The following is a 22956-nucleotide window of genomic DNA, read 5'->3' on the forward strand; positions in this document are numbered from 1 at the left end:
CCGAAAGAGGCCATTGTTTCACCAAGAGAGATGAAATCTTCCTTAGCCACATTTTAACTGCCATCCAAACCTCCGACACTGACTCTATTTTATTTTCCGTCCGAGCCTTACATCGTCTTAGCCAAAGACGTCAATTGATAATGGATGGGATGATGCCAAGCAAAGTGCCCCTATGGCTCGATTTCTCTGCTAAACTAAACCACTACAAAACTGTAGCCCACCACGACATACTAGCAACATAATTAATTCCCAATGTAATGGCGGCCATCTTCCATACTTCAGCAGCTAGAGTCCCATTACGTAATACATGATTTAAATTTTTAGAATGCCCTTGAGAGAAGCAGTCACACCAAGAGGCCAGTGGAATTCATAGAGCTTGCACCCAAGAGTCAAAGGACAACCCATTTAAATGAGCTTTCCACATATACACAGATACCTTCTTTGGGAGGGTGGTGCCAAATCCAATCCATGCCAAGATACTCAATACCTTTTACATGAATTACTTCCCACACCGAGGCTGACGTAAACACTCCAGTTCCTACTGGTTTCCAGATGGTAATATCTTCTCCAGTCTTCCCAGCCACTATTTCGTGCATAGCTTCCTCTGTTTTATCAATCTCGGGCAGTTCAACAAGGTAATTCTCATCCCATGATCCATCGATCCAAGCATCCTTTATTTTTATTTTAGTATGCACAACATCCCTACTGGCATATAGATGCCCACTCGCCAACCAGCGATCAAACCAAAAGGAAGAACTACCCTCCCTCACTTTTATTATGACATTCTCTACTACATCAGGAATAGCCTTCCTGATTGACTTCTAGAACCGAGATGCATTTTGTCTAGCCTCAGCAATTAAAATGTGGCCTTGTTTCACATACTTTGCTCAGAAGAACATGGTCCAGAGATTATCAACCGTTAGCAATCTCCAAGCAATTTCATGTGGAGAGACCTCTGCACTTCATGAAAGTTTCTCAAGCCAATATCCTTGTAAGGTTTGCAAAGTCAATCCCAAGCACACCATTTCATCCTCAGTTTCCCATTCAATTCTCCCTAAAAAATGTTGAAAGCAAAGAGTTTAGTTTTTTAAACATCTTTAGCAGCACATTTAAAACAGCCAGTAAATATGTGGCCATACATGACAGAACATGTTTGAGGAGTGCAAGTCGACCACCTTGAGACAACAAATTTAATTTCCAGCCAGCTACTTTTTTCCGTATCTTCTCAATAAGAGGTTCTAAGCCCCTTGATGTGAGCCTGCCTAAAACTAGAGGGACTCCCAAGTAGGCAACTGGGAACTTTCCTTCCACAAATCCCGTTGAAGACATGAGATTGCAACGCCGAACTTCTGAAATGTATTTCGAGAAGAAGAACGCCGATTTATCTTTATTGATTAATTGCCCTAACCTCTTTTCATACACCCCCAAAGTTTGCATTAGTCTCTGAACTGAATGCTTGCCACCATTCACAAAAACTAAAGATCATCAGCATAAAGTAAATGAGAGACAAGAGGCGCATCCACGGGATGTGAAAAACATCTAATTCGACCCGCTTCAAAATTCTTCCTAAATAATCTTGACAACACCTCTTCCATAATAATAGATAAATATGGAGATAGCAGATCCCCCTGTCTTAGGCCCCAAGACAGTTGAAAGAAACCCTTGTAAGTCCCATTCACCATAATGGAGAAACAATGTGACTGAATACATTCCCTCACAATATTACAAACCTGAGCTGAAAAACCAAAGGAAGTTAAAAAATTTAACAAAAAATGCCAATCCACATAGTCGTAGGCTTTGGCCATATCAATCTTCACCATAATGTTGCCACCATTTGTTTTGTTATTCACAGAGTGAACCAATTCCTGTGCCAAAGTATTATTCTCAAAAATGCTACGGCCTGAAATAAAAGCTCCTTGTTCAGGCGAAATCAACTGTGCTAAAAAAGGTGTCATCCATTTCATGAGAACTTTTGAGAAAATTTTATAAGCAACTGAGCAAAGGATGATAGGACGAAACTTTTCAAAACTCTTGGGATCATCTACCTTCGGAATCACCAAATAAGGTGCCGTGTAAAATCTAGGTAAAATAGAACCTGAAAAGAAATTCTTGGCTGCGTCGACGACATCCTCTTTTATTAAATCCCAACAACTTAAATAGAAACCCCAGCCAAAACTATTAGGTCCAGGAGAACTCTCTTTTGGGATTGACTTCAAAGCATCAAAAATCTCAACCTCAAACGGAGCTTTACCAAGAGACACATTATTTTCCTCAGAAATCGAACACTAAATAAGTGATAAAAGATCCACTTGTTCAACATCAAAATTAGTCGAGAGAAAGTTTTGAAAATAATTTAAAGCTCCTTGATGGACCAGTTTTGGCGACTCCAAAATTGTGCCATTCTCTAGTTGCATGTTAGAAATAACTTTATTTTTTTTCCTTTGGTTAACCACCACATGAAGAAATTTTGTATTCTGATTCCCTTTTATAAGCCCTTTCTTTTTTGCCAATTGAGAAAGTCTAGTTTCTTCTTATTGTTCTCAAGTATCCAATTCAAGTTTAGTAATCAAGAAATCACATTCGACTTCAAGATCATAGCAGCCTTGTAGACGACTCTCTAAAACCTCCAATCTCTCTTCTAAATCTTTAATATTCTGCCCAACATGCCCAAAGACCTGTTTATTCCAAGCTCGGAGAGAGAGCTTTGTTTTCTTCAACTTTTCCGCTAAACGCAAAAGACCCATAGCCTGAGTAGGTTCCTTCCAAACTTCTTCCACACATCTCTTAAAATCTACATGAGTAGCCCACATACTTTGAAAGCAAAATGATGAGGACCATAGCTTATCGCCTGTTTTTTAAAGTAAATGAGCATAGGACAATGATCTGATGTCTTCCTTTTAAGATATTCAAAGAAAGCTGAAGGAAACCGATTTGTGAACTGGATATTGATGAAGGCTCTATCAATCCGGGCCCAACTTTTAGTCTGACCCTCATGGCCATTACACCACGACAGCCGGCATCCCACTACCTAGAGGTCCAATAAACCAAAGTGATCAAGACAATTATTAAAATCTTCCATGGAAGAAATCGGCCTTGGGTTACCACCAACTCTCTCACTATCATCTCGGATGATATTGAAATCCCCTAAAACAAGCCATGGGGACTCATTGGTAACCACACCCTCTAAACTTTTCCATAACCCTCTACGCTCCATGCTACTACACTTCGTGTAGATAAATGAAATTAAGAGTTTGTCTACACCAATCCGAAACCACCCAGATATTGACTGATTAGTCATAGAAAGCACCTCCCAATCACAATTTCCACTCCAAAAAATCCATATTTTGCCATCTTCTTCTACATTACTACAAAAATTCGGTAATCCCAATGAACAAGCCAAACGATTCATTTTATCAATAGCAGCAAAAGGCTCCAAAATCCCAACAATATGCACTCCATGCTTCTTAACTAAACTTTTTAATCTATTTCTGGAACTACCTAACCTGTGCAAATTCCAAACCAAAATGTTATCAATCATAAATTGAGTTTAGAGAGTCGAGATAAAACCCGTTGTGATTGTCTCACTGAGTGTTTCTTGGTTTCAGACATTCAACTTCACTAGTGACTCTTAGGATCCGAGTTGTAATGTTTTTGTCAAGCCAGTGCTTCCAGAACACCTTCCTCTTCGGCATTTGAAAGTGAAACTTGTCGGTCCTCCCCCACTACTACAACATTTTTGTACACTATTAGAGCCCTGCATTCCAATTCCAGAATTTTAGAAATCAGAGCAGTTTGGCCCCCTCGAAAAATGGGGCTTCTACCACAAGCAAAAATTCCACCGTAGGACACCCAATGTCAACCTGCACTGCACTCCTAATTGTCCAGGCATAAAAACAGCCTCTTGCAATATTGGTACAAGGTCATCTAAAACCTCATTAACAGCGTCTTCCTTCCATGCAAACATCTGCCTAGTAACCATAGCCATGCAGTTTGGTTCTGGCTGATGTATCATCAATAGATCCTTGTCCTGTTTCTCCGAACTTCCATCCTTAACCAAAACCAATGTTGTTTCTGTCACTGGTTGTTCTTCCTTATCCTGCCTAGACTTCGTCGAAACCAAAACATCCACCACCTGTTCGTTCTCCCCTCCTTCTCCCCTATTTTCCCTTCCTCACTTGTTTTTCCTTCCTCACTTGTTTTTCCTTTCCACACTTGCTGGTTCTTCTTCGGTACACGGCAACCTGCTCCCCCTACAATACACCAAGTCTCCCCCATCCTACATACCACTTTCGTATGCCCTTGCCAACAACACTTAGTGCAATAAAATCTAAGTTTTCACTCTTAGCCTCCTACCATATGATTCTATTTGTCGAAACGACAATCGGGAAACCATTGACAGGGTCCTCCTTTAGATCCACCTCCACACACATTCGTGAACCTATGGCCCTCTTTTTTTTACTGTTGCATAGTTTGTGCCCAAGTATCGGCCAAATCTCATGGCTAAGATTTGTAAACAATCGGTTCTATACATGTGCAAAGGCAAACCTGGTAGGAAAATCCATTGGGGCGCCAACAAAGGTTCAACATGAAGATGAAACTCCTTGGTCCATCGAAATAATCTGAAAATGCACCCGTCAATTACACGACCCTCTTGCGCCCAGGCATGTACAAAATCACTCTCCGACTGCATTTGGATGAGCACATGAAAATCGTCCATAAAACTGATGATCGACACCTCCACCAATCCCCAAGACTAAATCACATTCAGTCGAATCTTATCAATGGATGGCCTGTAATGTGAGAACTTTAATACCAGATCAAACTGAAAATCATCCGTTGCTTTTGTCATTTCAGAATCCCTAAAAACGAACCCTGGTTCACCATTGACGTCCACCGGATATCACATAGAAAGTTTGAAGGAACACATTTCCTGCCTCATAACCGCTTGCGCAAACATCTTCATACCCACATCTCCACAATCAAATCCCCCCAACGGGGTCGAGGTCACCGGTGGGGGTGGGGGCGGGGGCACTACCATGCGTGAGCCCTAGCGCTGAAAACAAAAAAGATCTCCAAAAGGAAATTCCAAGAATCTCGGAGCTCTCAAAACCAACCTCCTTCCTAGCTTTTCTTTGGTGGATCTTTTGGCTTGAGTACAAGAATATATACTTGCTTAGAGCACTCTTATTAGAATAGCTAAAACCAAACCCAAGTTCAGCTAATGTGAAATGAATTTGGCTTTGGCTATTCCATTCACATCAAATCCCCACAATAGTTTATTCATTTATTCATTATATAATAATAAAATAATATGAGATGAATTTGACTTTAGTTATTCCATTCACATCAAATCTCCAAATTGGATTATCTATTTATTTATTATATAGTAATAAAATAATATTAATTTAATTTTTTTAATTATTAATTTATTTTATTTTATCATATTTTACCATTTTACCTATTATATGTTAATTAGTCATCATATTCTAATTAATTAGTAATCATATCTAGAATTTGCTTGTTTGGAGCTTTACCAACACATTGCAAAGTTCAAATATTCAAGTTGCACTAGCGCCAAGCAATTGTCAAGGCTTTGTATTTCCATAAAATACATCCCATAGTGGCTGCCCATTGAGACTACTGTATAATTGCGAATTGCAACTATGCCAAGCAATTGCCCATACGTATTTGATTCATCTACAATTGCCCAGGTTTTTTGAGAGGGAAATAAATGAGATAAGAGAGAGAATGTGCCAAAATTAATAATAAAAAAATCTTTGATTCATCCATAGTATACATCAAATTTGACTTTTCTTTTAGATATAATGTAGCAAAAATTAACTTTCAAATGCTTTGCCTAATCCAATGTGGGCTGAATTTTATCCCAATAACTCTCAACATCTACTTTTTTGGCATTGGGCTAATCCATTGAGATCGCTCTTATAAATGACATGTGCAACTTTCATCCTTTTTTGAGACATATCTCTAGAGAGGCAAGAGAGGCGATTTGAGAGATGACTTTTGGTCCAGTTTTGGTTATCATGTCTTTCATGGAATCGCCTTTATTAGTAGTTCTCAAGCGGTTTCTGCGAGGGTTGGCCCATGGAAGTGCCCACGCCTCTACCGTTGGACCCCTCCTAGACGACATTGGCTTCAGGGGATGCTGGAAAAAAGCAGTATGCTCAAGTGATGATGAATATTGTGGAATACTCTTCTTTTTGTTTGCCTATGTGCTACCGATTGAAGTTGATGGTGAACCAGGCTTTGTGTTTACAGAGTTGGAGATATCTAAGGTTGCTGATGATTTCAAGTTTGCTCTTGTTCTAAAGTTTACGTATACAAGGCCTTCTATTGATGAGATCAGGAATGATGTTATCAAATCATGGGGCCTTTTGGAGGTCCCTGTCGTAAGCTTCATGAATGATCACCATGTCCTTCTCCAAATGAAAAATGAACATGATTTTGTGCATGGATGGGCACATGAAAAGGGTATGATTGGCGAGTACTCTTTCTGTTTGTTTAGATGGATGAAAGACTTTGATTTGTTGAAAGAATCACCACTAGCACCTCAATGGATATTCCTACCAGGACTGCCGATGCACTTGTATCGAATGGACTGCTTACAAATTTTGGCGACAAGGTTTAGACGTTATCTAGGCATTGATAATGCTACTTTGAATAAAACTAGGGCGTCTAAGGTTCGAATTTGCATGGAAATTGATTTATCGGAAGATCCTATCCAAGGATTTCATATTGTTGTCTCGACTAATAAGAAGATTTGGCAAGTGGCTAAGTATGAGAAACATGGATTTTACTATATGAAATGTCATCATCAACGGCATACGTACGTGGTGTGCAGAGTAGGTTTAACGAGGCAGGAGGAGGATCACGTGGAGGGGAGGCATACGTCAAAACGTGTTTGGCAAGAAAAATAGAAAAAGAGTTCCATGGAAATGGTGAAGGTGGAGATTGAGGTGGTTAAAGTAGTGTGGATAAGGGGAAGGGTAAAGTTGGCGAAGAACAAGAATAGGGTCCTATCGTTATTCAGACTTCAAATGCTACCCACCTTGAGGTGGTTGAGGTAGGGAAGATAAACTCTTTGTTGGTGGATGATACAGTGGAAAAGGAAGAGGACTGCAAGGAGATTGAGTGTGAAGTTAATCCGGCAATCCTTCCAAAAGAGAATGTGAGTCATGTCCCAACAGATATGACAAGGGAGCAAGGGAGGTGCTTCAGGAGACGCCAATATTTAGAGATGAGACTTTGGTGGTTGAAGAGGTGTTTATGCATGCAGACTTCGATGGTGGTCAGAGAGGTGCAGTTACAGAATTATTGGATTGGGAATGTAAACTTGAGAAGGCAGGCGTTATACATACGCCGTTGAAGGAGAAGACCATTACTTATGGTTTTGATGATGAGGAGGGGCAAACTCCAAATTCTGCTAAAGAAAAGGCCTATGATTAGGAACCTGATCAATCTGTTAAGTAGTCCCAGCAGAAGGAGTAGTTACAGAATAGTGTGAGGAAGTCCCACCAAGTGTCCACTCGCTCATCTAAATCTGATCTATGATTGAGACCTTTTTGGTCCTGAATGTCACAGGTTTGAGACGTTCCAGGAAAAGTTTACAAAGCTTAGTGAGGAAAAATAATGTGTCAGTGATAGCAGTCCTGGAACCTTTTTAGGAGGCTACTAACATGTATAAATTGGCCCTATTTTTGGGTTTTCCGAATTTCTATTGTAATGAAGTGGTTGGTGGCAAAGACTGGATGCTATGGAAGGAAGGTTATGATTTTGAATGTTCTAGTATAACAAACCAGTCATTATCTGGTTGGTTATGCATGGCTAATACTAAAATTTTGGTTACTTTTGTTTATACAAAATGTACTCAATCAGAACGTAGAGGACTATGGAATTAATTGAATAATATTCATATGGAGGAACATCCTTGGGTGGTGATTGGTGATTTTATTGTTATTCAGTTTGATGGTGAATGCATTGGGGTTAATCCTAGGCCTTTATCGGCTATGATAGACTTCAATGAATGTTTAGATTTTTGTGGCCTTGTTGAGATGTGGTTTCAAGGTCGAACCATGACATGGTGCAATGGTCATGAGGGTCGTTCTCGGAAGTGGGCTCGCTTGGATAGGTTGGTGATTAACATAGCCTTTGCCAACCTGTTTGGGTCTTCATATCTGGAGTATTTGCCTAGGAAATCTTCAAAACATAGTCCTATGGTGTTATTCTTTGCTATGCTGAGGCTTTCTTATGGCCCTTCTTCTTTTAAGTTCCAGAATATGTGGTGTTCACACACTAGTTTCCTGTTATGTGTGGAAGAAATTTGGAAACAGCCGGAACAAAGTGCTGGATTAATTCGATTGGCTGCTATGCTGAAAGAAATGAAGGTGGCTTCGAGATCCTAGAACAAACAAGTCATTTGTAAGATGGTTCAGTCGCTACATAAGAAAAATCAGGGAGATAATATTATTATAAAGATTGATATGGCAAAAGCTTATGATAGAGTACACTGGGATTTCCTTGTAGATGTTTTGTACAGTTTGGCTTTAATGATAAATTCTACCAATTAATTCCGAAGTGTGTGAAGTCTCCTTAGTTTCAAGTTATGTAAAATGGGACGTACAAAGGTTTTTTTAAACCTTCTAGAGAGTTGCGTCAAGATGATCCTCTTTTGCCTTATTTGTTTAGATGAGATGAGATGGGTTGAGATATGTTATGAAAACAAACGAATGTGTTGACAGCTATATATATCAGATTTTGTTTCTTATCTTGAGTTGTAAGTTTCCTTTCTATTCAACAAGAAATTATAAAGCTTCCCAAGTATTTTCTTCTTCTTGTAGGCAAATTGATGATAATTTTCTTGTTTAAATTTTTGGTCTTGGAAGAGACATTATCCTTCATTATTCCAAGTCTCCCATTATCTCTTTAAAAACGCGTTGAATTTACTCTTTTCCTCTTCTCATGCAATGATGCATGGCAGGAGCATTTGAGGGGCATTATATATAGGATTCCACTTGCTTTGTGAAGTAGAAGTAATGTCTTTAACCATCAACAAACCGTACCCTTATCATGTTTAATTTTTCCGTGAGAAACTTCATATCATGAAATGTATGTATGTTTGCATGCATGCCCAAACAATCAGTCTTTTATCTTTCCTGTTTTGATATTATATAAAAAAAGAGATTTTCATATCACGATCAGAATTTAAAAGATTTTTAAAACGAACGTGTTTGATTGATCATATCAAAGTTTGTTCCTTGTCGTGAGTTGCAAGTTTCTTTCCTTTCTTTTCCACAAGTTATCAAGTAATTTCCAAGTCTTTTCGTCTTCTTGTCGGCATATTGTACTTTGATAATTTTCTCGTTTATAAATCTCAGGTCTTGGAAGAGACATTGTAATCGATCTCTTTGTTAGTTTATTGAAAGTCTCCCATGATCTCGTAAAAAACGTGTTCAAGTCTTTTCCTCTTGTTATGCAACGATGGCAGGTGGCCATGGAAGAGCAAGTGGAATTCAAAAGATGCTTCGCAAGTATTTTCCTTTTTACTTTTTTATAGCCTGCTTTCAAAGACTTGGGCATTGGGTCACTTCATCACCAGAACATCTAGAGAGGAATGTATTAGGCTATTAGCAATGTCCTATTTCAATTTGTTAAGAACGTACGACTACCAAAACAAAGTTCTCTATCATCTCACAGTATTAGGATTGTAATCGAGCCAAATCGAGATAGTCTTTTGATTTTCAAGCTCAGCTCGTTTCACAAAATACAAGTTCAAACATGAGATTTTTATCATATTTTTGTTCAAACTCAATCTTGTATCAAAAACAAAGTCGAGCTCGATCCAAAACAGAGATATACTATAGGTAAAAGTAATTGATCTACTATGTACTATAGACTATATATGTTATAATTAGCATTTTATATAATATATCTATTATATTACAATATCTAACTAGTAATTATTATAGTATTCGGCATGGATGTGGGGATAATAAAATGGTCATGATTAAAAGAGTGGTTAATATCATTCCTCTTAAATTTTTATTTAATCCTTTGTTTTATTTGATTCTGTAAGGAGCGTAAGATGTAAAGTTAATATTCCCACAAAGGTGCCAACTGACATGTCCAAAAAAGAAGCTGAGTAATGATACCAATACTCACAAAGAATAAATTTATGTATAAGCTTATTTATTGACACTAAAGTTCCAAACACATATATAGTTGATATTGAAGCCTACATATACCACATTAGTTTACATAAAAGAAATATTGGTATTTTGACTCTTTTAATGAATATAATAGTCCCATAAAAAATGGAGTGCTGCACATGATCAAGCAGCACTCCATTAGCTGAATACGATATTGAGATTTTTTACTAGAACGGAATTGGTTTAAGATCGCTTCCAAAATCTATAAAAAAAAAAAAAAAAATGTTTGGTCTACATGACATGAATTTTACAAAATAAAGCTTACAAATTAATATTGTTTGACATGGCACATAAGTTTCGAAAACAATTTTTTTTTTGCATGTAAAGTAGATATGATATATCACATAAAGTCAAATTAATTTCTAAACTTACTTTTATACAATCCATGTATAGAGTTAACACTTCTCAATTTATTGTATATATTAGTGGCACATGTCACTACCATGCTAATATGTTTTGCAGTATCTTTGTTTTGGAAATTAAAGTGTTTTAGAAACATGAGTCCTTTCTAATCAGCTCTTTTGACGTGATTTGGACGCAATTTGGTTTCTCTGCGACGTGACGTGAATTTGCAAGAGAACGTGAACTCACCGTCTGGAGTTTGTGAGTGAGAGAGAGGGATAGAGGATTTTCTGGAGGAAGCTTACTAGAGAGAGAGCTTCTATGGGGGTGAAAGAACGAAGGAGGGCTTCTGAATTAGGGCTTTTGTCTAGTGAGAGAACGGATGAGAGGGCTTTTGTGGGGGTGAGAGAACGGATTAAGAATTTGCTCGAGGAGATGTGAAGAATCGATTGAAGAAGGTTTGATCTTTTCAGATCGTGACATGGTGACCAAACAAGGTTCGCCACGTCACGGTGTGTGGTATGGGTAGGACTGACAGGATGAAGAGTATATTTTCTCTATTTCTAAAGGACCCTACTACAGCCATAGAGATTTTCCACCTAGAAGGCCATTTACTTTTTTTATTTTTTATTCTTTTTCATATATTTTTTTTATATCCTTAACCATTTAAAAAAAATCACAACATTATTAAAAATATTTTCTTAATTATTAAGTAGAAAAAAAAATAAACAATCGGTAGCCACCTTCGATAGCTTTTTTCTGTGGGATAAGTATTATCTATTTCTAAAATAGCTCTGCATTTTTGTTATTTATTTATGAATAGGTCCTACCATTAATAAAAAAAATAATAGGACCTATAATAGTTTCTTGGTATCATCCTAGCATGAGTGAGTAGAGTAAAAACTTAAACTTGATTAAGGAAACAGAGAAAAAAATCTGAGAAAAACTCTAATATTAGAGTTTTTTAATAAAAATCAAATATGCCTTCTAAAGCCCCAAAGCTAAGGCTTACATGGTTAAGGAAAACGAAGTAAAATTACAATTACGACCAAATAATAAAATACCAAATAAACTAAGTATCTTGCTGCAATGTAGATGAAAATTCGAAATAAAATTGTTTCTCAAAATAAACGTTGCCATAAAAGAGAAGAATGACCAAAAATGGAAAATAACTAAAATTGACGATACGTAGGGGAAAACTGATGATTTTGGGCTCTAAAAGGGGACCACCAGGTATAGCGTGGTGATGACGACATTTACATCGAAGAGAGCTTTTCGAATTTGGCGTCATACGTGCGATTCTGACACCCGTAGCCAAAGTTAAGGCCAACTACTGTCAATGAGCAATATCGCCCTCGTTTCCTCTTCCAATAGAGGAACATCGACCATTACTCGCAGAACCCACTTTTTTCGCACAACCGAGGAATGCCGACCTTTCCTCTCTAAACCAAGGAATCTTCACCTTTTCCAACCCGATTTGCGCTGATCGGCCTTCTCGAGGTAGTCCAGTGCTATTAACATCGAATATGTCAGCTAAGAATTATCAAACTCAGATACCCCTACATTAGTCTGCTCGGGTTGGAAAGAACTCACCCTCGAGTTCATGTTGGTGTCACTAAAGTATGGAATGAGGTGTTTGGCATTGAACACGTCATAAGTCTTCATATGACTGGGAAGACGTAACTTGTACGCATTGTCAACAATCTTCTAGAGAACTTCACAAGGTCCAGTCTTCATGTCCTTCAAATTATTATACTCGCCAACAAGAAAACAATCACTAGTTAGTACAGCCCAAACAAATCCCCATCACCAAAAAGTACCTGGTGATAGCAATTATTGGCCTGAGCCTTGTACTTTGTGTTGTCACCTAAATTTCCTGTTTGACTTGGTTGTGTACACCCTAAAGGTGCGCTGTCATCTCCTCAACCTTAAAATTCAGGCGACCAATACATGGAATGGGTACCAATTCAAGTATGCCCGACAGATCTGTCCCGTACACAACCTCAAATGGGCTCAGCTGTGTAGTCCTATTCTTAGATCAATTGTAAGCAAACTCGACCTGAGATAAGGCGAGGTCCCACTGTTTTAGCTTAATACTGGCCAAACTCCGCAAAAGGTTGCCCAAACTACTATTCACCACCTCGATCTGTCCATCTGTTTGGGGATGGTAGGCACTACTAAAATTTAGTTTTGTTCCCATTTTCTCTAACAAACTCTTCTAGAAATTACTCATAAACTTAGCATCCCGATCTAAGGTAATGGAGTGAGGAATGCCATGATGGAGCGAGGAACGCCATGTAGGCGAGCAATCTCCTTGAAATAGAGATGGGCAATACATGTGGCATCCATGGTCTTTCTACAAGCTACAAAATGGGCCATCTTGGAAAATCTGTCAACCACAACACAAATCGAGTCCATGGACCGTTAGGTTTAGGGGTAAACGCAAGCCAAAACACATGCTAAGATCAAGCCACGAGCCCTCAAGTAACAAAGTGTAAGGCCCAGCATTGGTGAGGGTCCGCTTTGCTCTCTCACACACAAAACACCGCTCTACGTAATTTGCAACGTCACTGGTCATTTTGGGCCAATAATAATTTGTAGCAATCAAAGCCAACGTCCTTTCTCGCCCAAAGTGTCGCTCGCCATGTAACTCCCATAGAATATGCTCCCTCAAATGACAATCTAGAACACAAAGCTATAGGCGAAGAAACAAAAAATCGTTGTGTAGAAAAAACTCACTCTGCTTACCCTCGGTTACCGCTATAAAAAATTTCTCGAAGGATAGATCAACTGCATACAAATCTCTGAAGGTGTTAAAGCCAGCCACTCTAATGTTCATGGTAGTGAGGAGTGACACCCGTCAGCTCAAAGCATCTAAAACTCTGTTCAAACTTCCTACTTGGTGTCTCAGCCAGAACGTGAACTCCTATAGATAGGTGACCCACTTGGCATATCGCCTACTCAGCTTTTGTTGGCCATTGATGTATTCCAATGCCTAGTGGTTAGTAATTAGAATAAACTCCTTTTCCACCAAATAGTGTTACCAGTGCTTCAAAGATTGTACAATGGTATAGAACTCCATGTCGTACTGGAGTAGTTTTTCTTTGATCCTGACAACTTCTCACTGAAAAATGCTACGGGTCACCCTTGACTTAGAACATTGCCAACACCCACTCCAGAAGCATCGTAGTTTAACTCGAAGATTTTTTCAAAATCAGAGAGTGACAAAACTAGTGCTTCTGTCATCTTCTACTTGACTAGCCAGAATTTGGTCATTGCTTCCTCAGACCAATGGAATGCTCACCCCTTTAGGCAATCTATGAAGGGAGCAATTAGGGTGCTAAAATTTTGGATGAATTGGCGATAAAAGGATGCCAATCCATGGAAACTCTGCACATCGTGTAAGGTCTTAGGCGTTGGCCACTCTAGATTGACTTCTACTTTGGACTGATCTGCCCCTCATCAAGGTTAAATGGTCCCGAGGCCCAAAAATGGGCCAAAGCCTCTTTTAGGGCCATTTTGGGCCTAGATTTTAAAAAAACATGTCCTAAAGAACATAAAATTATATTTTACAGTTTACATATAACATAAAATTAAACAAATGTTGTTTAAAGCATAAAATATAAAAATCTAAGTATCCTAGGGTGCCGAAATTTTGAATGAATTGGCGATAAATGGACGTCAATCCATGGAAACTCTGCACATCGTGTAGGGTCTTGGGCGTTGGCCACTCCAGACTGACTTCTACTTTGGACAAATATGCCCCCGTCCAGGCTAAATGGTCCTAGGGCCTTTTTGGGCCATTCTGGGCCTAGATTTAAAAAAATAATAATAATAAGTCTTAAGAAAAAGAAAAATTATATTTTACAATTTACATATAACATAAAATTAAAAAAAAAAAAAGTGTTGTTTAAAGCATAAAATATAAAAATCTAAGTATTCTAGGCTATTACATTAATACAAATTAATTTAAAACTATTACAAATTAATCTAAACTGGAACCCAATATTGGGGTTTCAATTTTGAAACCCTAATTTAATTTACCAATCTATTTGGGTGTTTCAAAATATTGGGGTTCAATATTGAAACCCCTAAACTAATTTGGGGTATTAGATTGAAACCTTAAATTAATATAGACATGGACTTGGCGATAGCAACGAGTGAGAGAGAGGTTTGTGTGCTATGTGGTGTAAGGCGAGAGAGAGAGAGAGAGAGAGAGAGAGAGAGAGAGAGAGAGAGAGAGAGAGAGAGAGAGAGAGAGAGAGACAAGGGAGTCTAAGAGAGGCAAGTTAAGAAGGGGGCTAAATTTACGCATTGAACAAAACGATGATACCCTAAACAGTGCTTTTTTTTTTTAATGTATAAGTTATATATATATATATATATATCTCGTGCGGGGCAAGGGATGTGCGGTGTGAGGCCACGCCCGGTCTATCCCCTGCACCCACAGGGTTGGCCAGATGCTGGATGTAGGTAGATTGCCCAGCCACCGCATCCAATTGACGGGGCCTCCACCCAATTGTGGCGAAAGCGGGGTAAGCAGGGGTAGGGCCCCGCTTCCCTCCCCTATTCCCCATAAACGGTTGCAATATCTGATGCATAAATCTCATAAATGTACTAGGATGCGTTGTATAGTCTAAAAGGCATGATCGTCCACTCATACAAACTATGTTGCATTTTGAACACCATCATCCATTCATCACCAGGACACATTCTGATTTAGTGATACCCGTTCTTAAGGTCTATTTTGGAAAAGACCTTAGGGCCTAACAACTGATCCTGCATATCATCAAGGCAGGGAATTGGAAATCTGCACTTCACTATGATCTTGTTGATGCCTTTGCTATCCACACGCATAGGCCACGAACGAGATCAGAATTTAGCCCTATAGAAAAGATTATTTCTCGCCTCTGCCTAGAATCTAGCCCTATACTAAAGATTGTTTCCCGTTTTAGCCATAGTTGCAGAGACAACTACCTCCCTACGAGGTGCTAAAATGACCTTCTTCCCTTTAATGCTAAGGGAATAGGTGTTCTTTCATCCATCATAAACCACGCTTCTATCATACTTCCAAGGTTTGCCTAACTGTTAGTGGCAAGCATCCATGGATACCATGTCACACTAGGTATTATCAAAATACTTTTGGCCAATCGAAAAAGAGACCAAACACCGCTATTCAATTGTAATCTCATTGCCCTTCTTCAGCACAACAACTTGTACGGCTTCGAGTGAGGGACTGTTTTGATTAGGAGCTTCTGAATTGCTTCCTCAGATACCATGTTCTCACAAATGCCACTATCTATGATCAATTTATAGACATTCTCATAAATAGTGCAGTTAGTGTGAACAAAATTTGTCTTCAACCAGTCTTTTTCCAATTAATCCTTGGGAGTTAGTAGACTTTTTCTAACAACAAGGGTCTTATTACCATCTTCGTACAAAACATCCCATTCATCGTGGTCCTCGTCTAAAACAGGTTCTCTAATGTCCTCATCATCCACCTTGTCATTCTCATTAATCAAAAGGTTTCCCTCCATTTGATTGGGAGGCTTTCTACATTCTATTGTTCTATGACCGGGCTCCCCGCATATGAAACATTGAATTTTAGTGGCGCTTGAACTCTAACCTTGGGTTGACTACAGATCGGGCAAGTCTCCTGTGGGCATACTCCTTGTGTGTTCTACTCGCTCCTAGGTGTGGGTCACCTAGTTTGCTGCTTCTCTTCGATTAGATCACGGATAGGCCTCAGAAACAATCCACAGAGAGTTTAGGCTAAGAAAATCATGCAAAGGCTACCACAAGCTCACCAGATAACATGCTACCATCTGTTCTTCAGTCTTTGAAAGATCATTCTGGGCCATCAATTAATAAAATTCCTCAATGTAGTCATCAACAGATCTAGCTCCCTACCTCAACATGTGAAGTCACTCAAACAAGGTTTGAATATATTTAAAGGGTAAAAAGTGACCATTCATCTTCTCCTAATCGCAAATCTTAGTCTTGCCCTATCGCTCCCTCGACCGCTTCAATTGCTCCCCCCAGGCAGACACTCAACCCTTCAATTTGATGGTAACCATTTTCACCTTCAAACGATCTGAAACATCTTTTTAATCAGAAATACGCTCCACCTCATTTAACCAATCGATGAAACCTTCAGCCTGCAAAGTACCAAAAAATTTCGGTAGATCAACTCTAAAGCCTAGGTCTCCATCTCGCTCATCCCTACCAAAATACTCCTGAAACGAAGCACGACTATGATATGGGTTCTCAAAATTGATGTTAGAATATTGATCAAACTTCTGACCTTCCAGTTTAAGATTAGAGCATTGATCACATAAGCTCCCTAGTAAAGTACATGCTTCAATTGGAAACCTTAATTCTAAGGCTCATCCTATTGATTGATTATTGCAATTTTTTTGGATCCATCCCAAATTCGCTCTTTAGCCTTACAAGTTTTATCTTTGAGTTCTCTCAACTTAACAAAGCTTCCGGATATCTTATGAAACCATGACAAATTGGTGAAGATAGATCCATCACATAACAATCTTCAAGGTGTAATACACAAATGGATATTTAATACAAGTAAATAAGCTTCTTTTTCTTTCAACTTTTTCACATGCTTTCAAAATTCTCAACATGTTCTCTATACTGATTTAGAAATATTAGATGTTAGAAACAATAGGTTGCAAGGATCACTGTTGGTTACAGTCACATCCATGATACATTTCCCTTTTGGTTGGGAACTCTTCCCAAGTTGCATATCATCCAAACCAATTGCTCATTCTCCAATTTACATATATATCATCAATCTCTCTAACAACTTTCTCTCGAAATTCACCCCCAAGATTCTTCCAACAGTATTGGAATGCTATGAAATTATCTGCTGCAAAAAAAGGTTGCAATACATTGAGTATTCCTCCATCAGATACTCATTTCGACTAAAGACCAAAGGTATAAAGTTGGAGTATAAGAATATCCATTATCCGAGATAAACTCATAGTCATTAATTTCTCATGCAATACACATAAAGGAAACATTTCAATTTAAAAGTACCACACATTCTCAATATTTCCAACAATGCTCTCTCCGGTCAAATTCCATCATGGTGGAGAACTTGACAGAACTAGAATCATTGGACCTTTCTCAAAATATGTTGTTTGGAAAAATATCCCCACAGCTAACCCAACTCACTTTCCTCCTGACCTTTTAATGTGTTCAACAATTGTCTCATAGGTCTCATACCTCATGGCTACCAATTTGAGAAGTTTCCGAACAGGTCATTCGATAGTATATAATGCAAGATTGTCTTAAAGTCCATTGCCAAAACTATGCAGAGCTTCATCGCTTATTTAAAATGAATCCAAATTTAGGTGAAGGCAATTAAGGTGATCTCCAAAGGCTAGATATATTGTACCATTAGTTCTCCATACAAAAGGTTTTCATTTCAATGAAACCAATGAGAGGTGGTTATTAATGAAACCAATGTGATCTTTTCTGTTTATTGGAACACTGCCACTCATTTTGCTTTAGGAGGACTTATATGATAGGTCTAATTGTGTAACTGTTCTTTAATTTACAACCCTTCAGCTTTGTGTCTTATTTATGTATTTTTTAAGCAGTTTTTTTTTCCGCACTCTATTCACTACAAGAGATTGGGTTTTTTAAGACAAAAAATTTTGTCTCAAGAAACCCAAATTTCATCCCAAAATATTTTTGGAGATCAAAAAAATGTTGTCTCTATTTTGTCTCAAAAAAACCATCTCAAAAGATTTTTGGAGACGAAAATCAATTTCCATCTCAAAAAACCAGTCGAAATTGTTTGAACGGGACTTTCTTTTTTTGACGAACCAATTTCATCTCAAAAGCCAGTTCGAATGGAAACCTTTCAGTTCGAACCAACAAATATGTTTGAACAATATGAAATTTTGATTCAAACTAATAACCATATTTGATCATGTTTGAATGAACCAAGTGTTTGAACAGATTTTATGCATTCGAACCAATAAATTTTTCAAATGACTTTTGTTCGAATATAAATTATGTTCATTCAAATAAACATTTTATTTTTGAAAATTCTGTTTGTTCGAATGGGGTTTTGTATAATAATGTTGTTCGAACAGCCGTACTGATTGTATTTCTTGGTTGTCGTTCGAATGGGTCTATTTTTGTTCGAATAGATTTATAAATGGTAATTTACCATTCGAACTGGTTATTTACCATTCCAACGGTATTATCATATAGAATATAATTTAATTAAAAATATTATATTAATATTACACAAATTGTAATTCAAACATCAATTGTTCAAATGTTTTGAAACATCATAATATAAAGGCAATTAGAGAAAAAATAAATTAAAGATTGTAGTCGTGGCATATAGTTTTGGGACATCATTGATTGGAACTATTCAAACATTTTTTGTTATTCAACCACATCCTCTCTTCTAATCTCACCTCTAAATCCGCTACTTGATCTAATTGGGTCAGCAAATCTTTTTTTCTTGGACCTCAATCGTTCTATCTCAAGTGTTGCTTCCTCCAATTTCTTAGTTTTGTCGTCATTCGATCTGGCTCGAGAAGAGGATTATGTTGATGATGGCTTCACGCAACGTCCTAAGCCCCTCAAATATCTAGAACATGATCCAAGAACTTGAGAAATGATCTGAGCATCGTTGACAGATGATTCATCAGATGGATCCACATTAGTTTCCTTAAGAGATATCATCTTGTCCTACAAAAAACAAAAATATTAAAGTTAGTATAAGTAACAAAAATATTATTAGACAATGGAATTAAAAAAATTTAAACTTACATAATTTGTCTCTGCTTCGGGACTGGTCCAAACACCATTACAATTTTTATGTGCTTTAGCATACAATTGGATAAAATTATAGTCAGCAGGACTTTCTTCTTCCTACAAAAGGAAAATATAAGTTATAACTTAAATCATAAAATTGTATTATATGTTAATATTTAATGGGGATGAGAATAACTTACCAATTTTTTTAGACAAATGATGAAAAAATCGAGGACCCGCATAATGGTGTATCGTTAATTTTGATCAATTTGCTTGGTTCACAGTACTCCGTTGCTAAAAACATTATTATGTCTATATGTTTAATATTTCTATCATATACTATTATAAAAAACAGCAACGAAATTACCTGATAAGCAGGATTATTAAACATATTATAAACCTTTTCTCATTTGTTTGTTGGCATTACTTGGAATGGATTTTGGCAGGCCTCTGTTGTAGTATTGAATTTCTTGTAGTATGCATGGCATCGACCTTTGTACCTCCGGAATGCATATGTGCATACGTGCGAGTAAGCGTATAAGTGCGAGTAGGCGTACCAACATAAGAAGCAAGCAACGCTACCGAATCTCCAGAGCCACCGATGTGATAATCAGGAATATCAACTTTAATTTTACCTACTTTTCTTACTTTCTCTATGTGGACACCCCTCGTAGTGCCTCGACCTCGACGCTGGCTTAGAACAGCTATATATACAGTAATTAAAGCATACATTTTAATTTAATTTAATTATTTTATAGATATATTACTTAAATTGAGCATAAAATGTAGTATTTAATGTGATAAAATACCTTGCTCTGGGTCTTGTGATGTTGGTCCACTATTGATAGCAAGTGAACCACACGGAGAGTCGGTAATGGATGGGAATGGTGCACATGTTGCTTTGCTTTTGGGAGGTATATTTGTTTGAAATTGTAACAAATTATTATTCAAACAAACGTTACGGATATTTATGCGGATACCTTCACCTTTACCGTTCGGGGAGTGAGTATTACTATCTCACCCTCTATTATTTCTGATTTTATTGGTATCCCGAACGTGATGGGCACATACCCTACACTGGCTGCGCTGGATGCAGGGATAGATGTCGAAGGTGATAGTGAGGACGATGCTCTAGCATATGATGGTCTCACAAACGATGAGGTTCGTCAAATGATGCTAGACACTTCGGCTCCTCCATATGATGGCAGCAAGGTCATTAGGCAAGTAGACTGTACAGCATTTTTTAGAATGCTAAATTTAATTGTTTCCACTAACATCGATCCAAGGAAATACAAGATGGATTTCAGCATCAAGTGAGCTAGATTGATGTAACGAATAGCTCGAGAAGAGCCGATTGATCTGCCATTATATTTCTTCCACCAGATTTGATCTGAGTCAAGCTATTCTAGTGGAGGCAGTCTACCTTTTGCACTGATGATGTCTAACCTCCTAATCCAATTGGGGGTTAATGTGCAAATGACTGAGAGGAGGCAGCCATAGATTAGGCCTCTTAACAAGATAACATTCAGCAGGAGTAAGGGTCACTTGTGAAAGACTCAAGTTAATATTCTAGCAGCACAAGATTGTGGCATGTCGAATGATCCAACTTCTACTCCTGCCAGTATTCAGACACAACCTGTTAGGGCTATTTTGGATGAGGTACGATCTTTGCTCAAGGAGCATCGCCGACTTTTGATCAAGGAGATTTTTTATTCCATCATGGGGAAGCTTCACGAGATGGAGGAACGCATTGTTGCCTTACAGGAGAATTTTGGCTACATACTAGATAAATAGTTTTAGTTTTTATTTGATTTTTTTATGTTGCATCGAAGGTACAATATATTTTTGAAATGTAATTAGAGTATGATTTTTTATTTTTGGTGTTTCCTAGCTTGTTTATTGTCAAAAATATTGTTTTCTTATTTTACTAAAGTAATATTTATTTAACTAAAAATCTTATTTACCATAAAAGAACTCATTCAAATATTTTTAAATTAATTACATAAAATTAATTTATGAATATGAAATATTTTAATTCACCATAAATAATACTATATAATATATCTATATTTTTTATATTTTGAAAATGATAACTAATAAATTAAAAAGATATTTATTTGTAAGATATTTTGGATGCCTTTCAATAAATTACTATGATTAAACAATCTCATTCGAACGTTTAATTTGGGTTTGAACAAAGTTCATTCCCGTTCAAACAGAAAACTTCTGTTCGAACAGTATCGAATCAAATTCCCACCGACTTTTTTATAATTTCCCACCAAAAAAGTCGTTCGATTGACTAAATGTGGTGTTCAAATTAGTTTGAATGTAATTTCTTGGAACGAATAAAAAGCGTCCCAAGGTCATTCTAATAACAGTGTCCCAAACAGTAAATGCCTCCCGTCGTTTTTTAGGAATGAAATTTAAATTTCATCCTTAGATCTCATTTTTTGGAATGATTTTTGTTTCGTCCCAAACAAAAATCATTCCAAAAACGAATTTTTGTTGTAGTGCTTTTTGCGTGGGTCACTAAATAGTTTAGTAAATTGTCAAGTTCTCTCACAAGTATTTTAATAGAATTTCCCATTCCTTTTTCTCGGATACTACTTTGGAAAACTTTCTTGAATATTGGGCCGATTTGTTGTGATTATAAATTATTCCTTGTGAGAAAAAGATTATAAATTTTGAAGTTTCCCAAGTATTTTCCTTTTCTTGTAGGCAGATTAATGATGATAATTTTCTTGTTTAAATTTTTGGTCTTGGAAGAGACATTATTGTTCATTATTCCAAGTCTCCCATGATCTCTTTAAAAGCGCTTTGAATTGAGTATTTTCCTCTTCTTATGCAATTGTGGCAGCCACTGGCAGGAGCATTTGAGGAGTATTGTATATAGGATCCCACTTGCTTTGTGGAAGTAAAAGTAATGTCTTTAACTATCAACAAACCGTACCCTTAAGTTTGTACTTGATATGAGTATAATGCACCACCCAAGTGTTTAAATATATATGAGTTTGGATGAATTGATGCACTTAAATTATTGAATTAGATGCAAATGGTGCCCTTAATATTTGTTGATGGGAATATTAAGTTGTCATTTAAGAGTTGAAGATTGATAGGTTGATGTTTTCACTTGATGTTTCCAGTTTACGATCAAATAACTCATGTCCATGCAGGTTGTTGGGTATAATAATCATGTCCCGGGATGGTTTCCGGCCTTGCTAATATAGTGTAATAAAAATGTAGGGGAATTTGACCGTATGGAAAAGTAGTGTTTCTTGAATATGTTATAACATTGAAGTATTAAAGGTAGATTTGTTATAAATTACTCAACTTGTTAAATGTAGTTTTCATCTTAATCACACTACATTTCCCTTTAACATTATTGACCATTAAAGGAAAAATCAGCAGAACAGCTAATTGCATAGACCAAAAAAAAAAATTGTTCAGCACGTATTTGCAGCGAAATTTAAAACGTTGTGAAAGGCTTAGCCAAATTCCATCAAAAAGTTGTTGCCGCGATTTTAGTTCGACAGTAAATTTCTTTGCGGCAATTACATTTCGTCAGAAATTTCTATTGCAGCAAATAGCCGTCGCC

General features: G+C 37.3%; 1 long non-coding RNA gene across 1 annotated transcript; it reads left to right on the top strand.

The window, feature by feature from the left end:
- Positions 1–277: 277 nt before the first annotated feature.
- On the top strand, positions 278–15643 carry LOC121253119. Its single transcript, XR_005938358.1, has 3 exons — positions 278–290; positions 14850–14853; positions 15533–15643. It is a non-coding gene; the product is annotated as an uncharacterized LOC121253119 (long non-coding RNA).
- The last annotated feature ends 7313 nt before the right edge of the window (positions 15644–22956 follow it).

The sequence above is a fragment of the Juglans microcarpa x Juglans regia genome, chromosome 2S (assembly GCF_004785595.1).
Source record: "Juglans microcarpa x Juglans regia isolate MS1-56 chromosome 2S, Jm3101_v1.0, whole genome shotgun sequence".
In the NCBI taxonomy this organism is placed as follows: domain Eukaryota; kingdom Viridiplantae; phylum Streptophyta; class Magnoliopsida; order Fagales; family Juglandaceae; genus Juglans; species Juglans microcarpa x Juglans regia.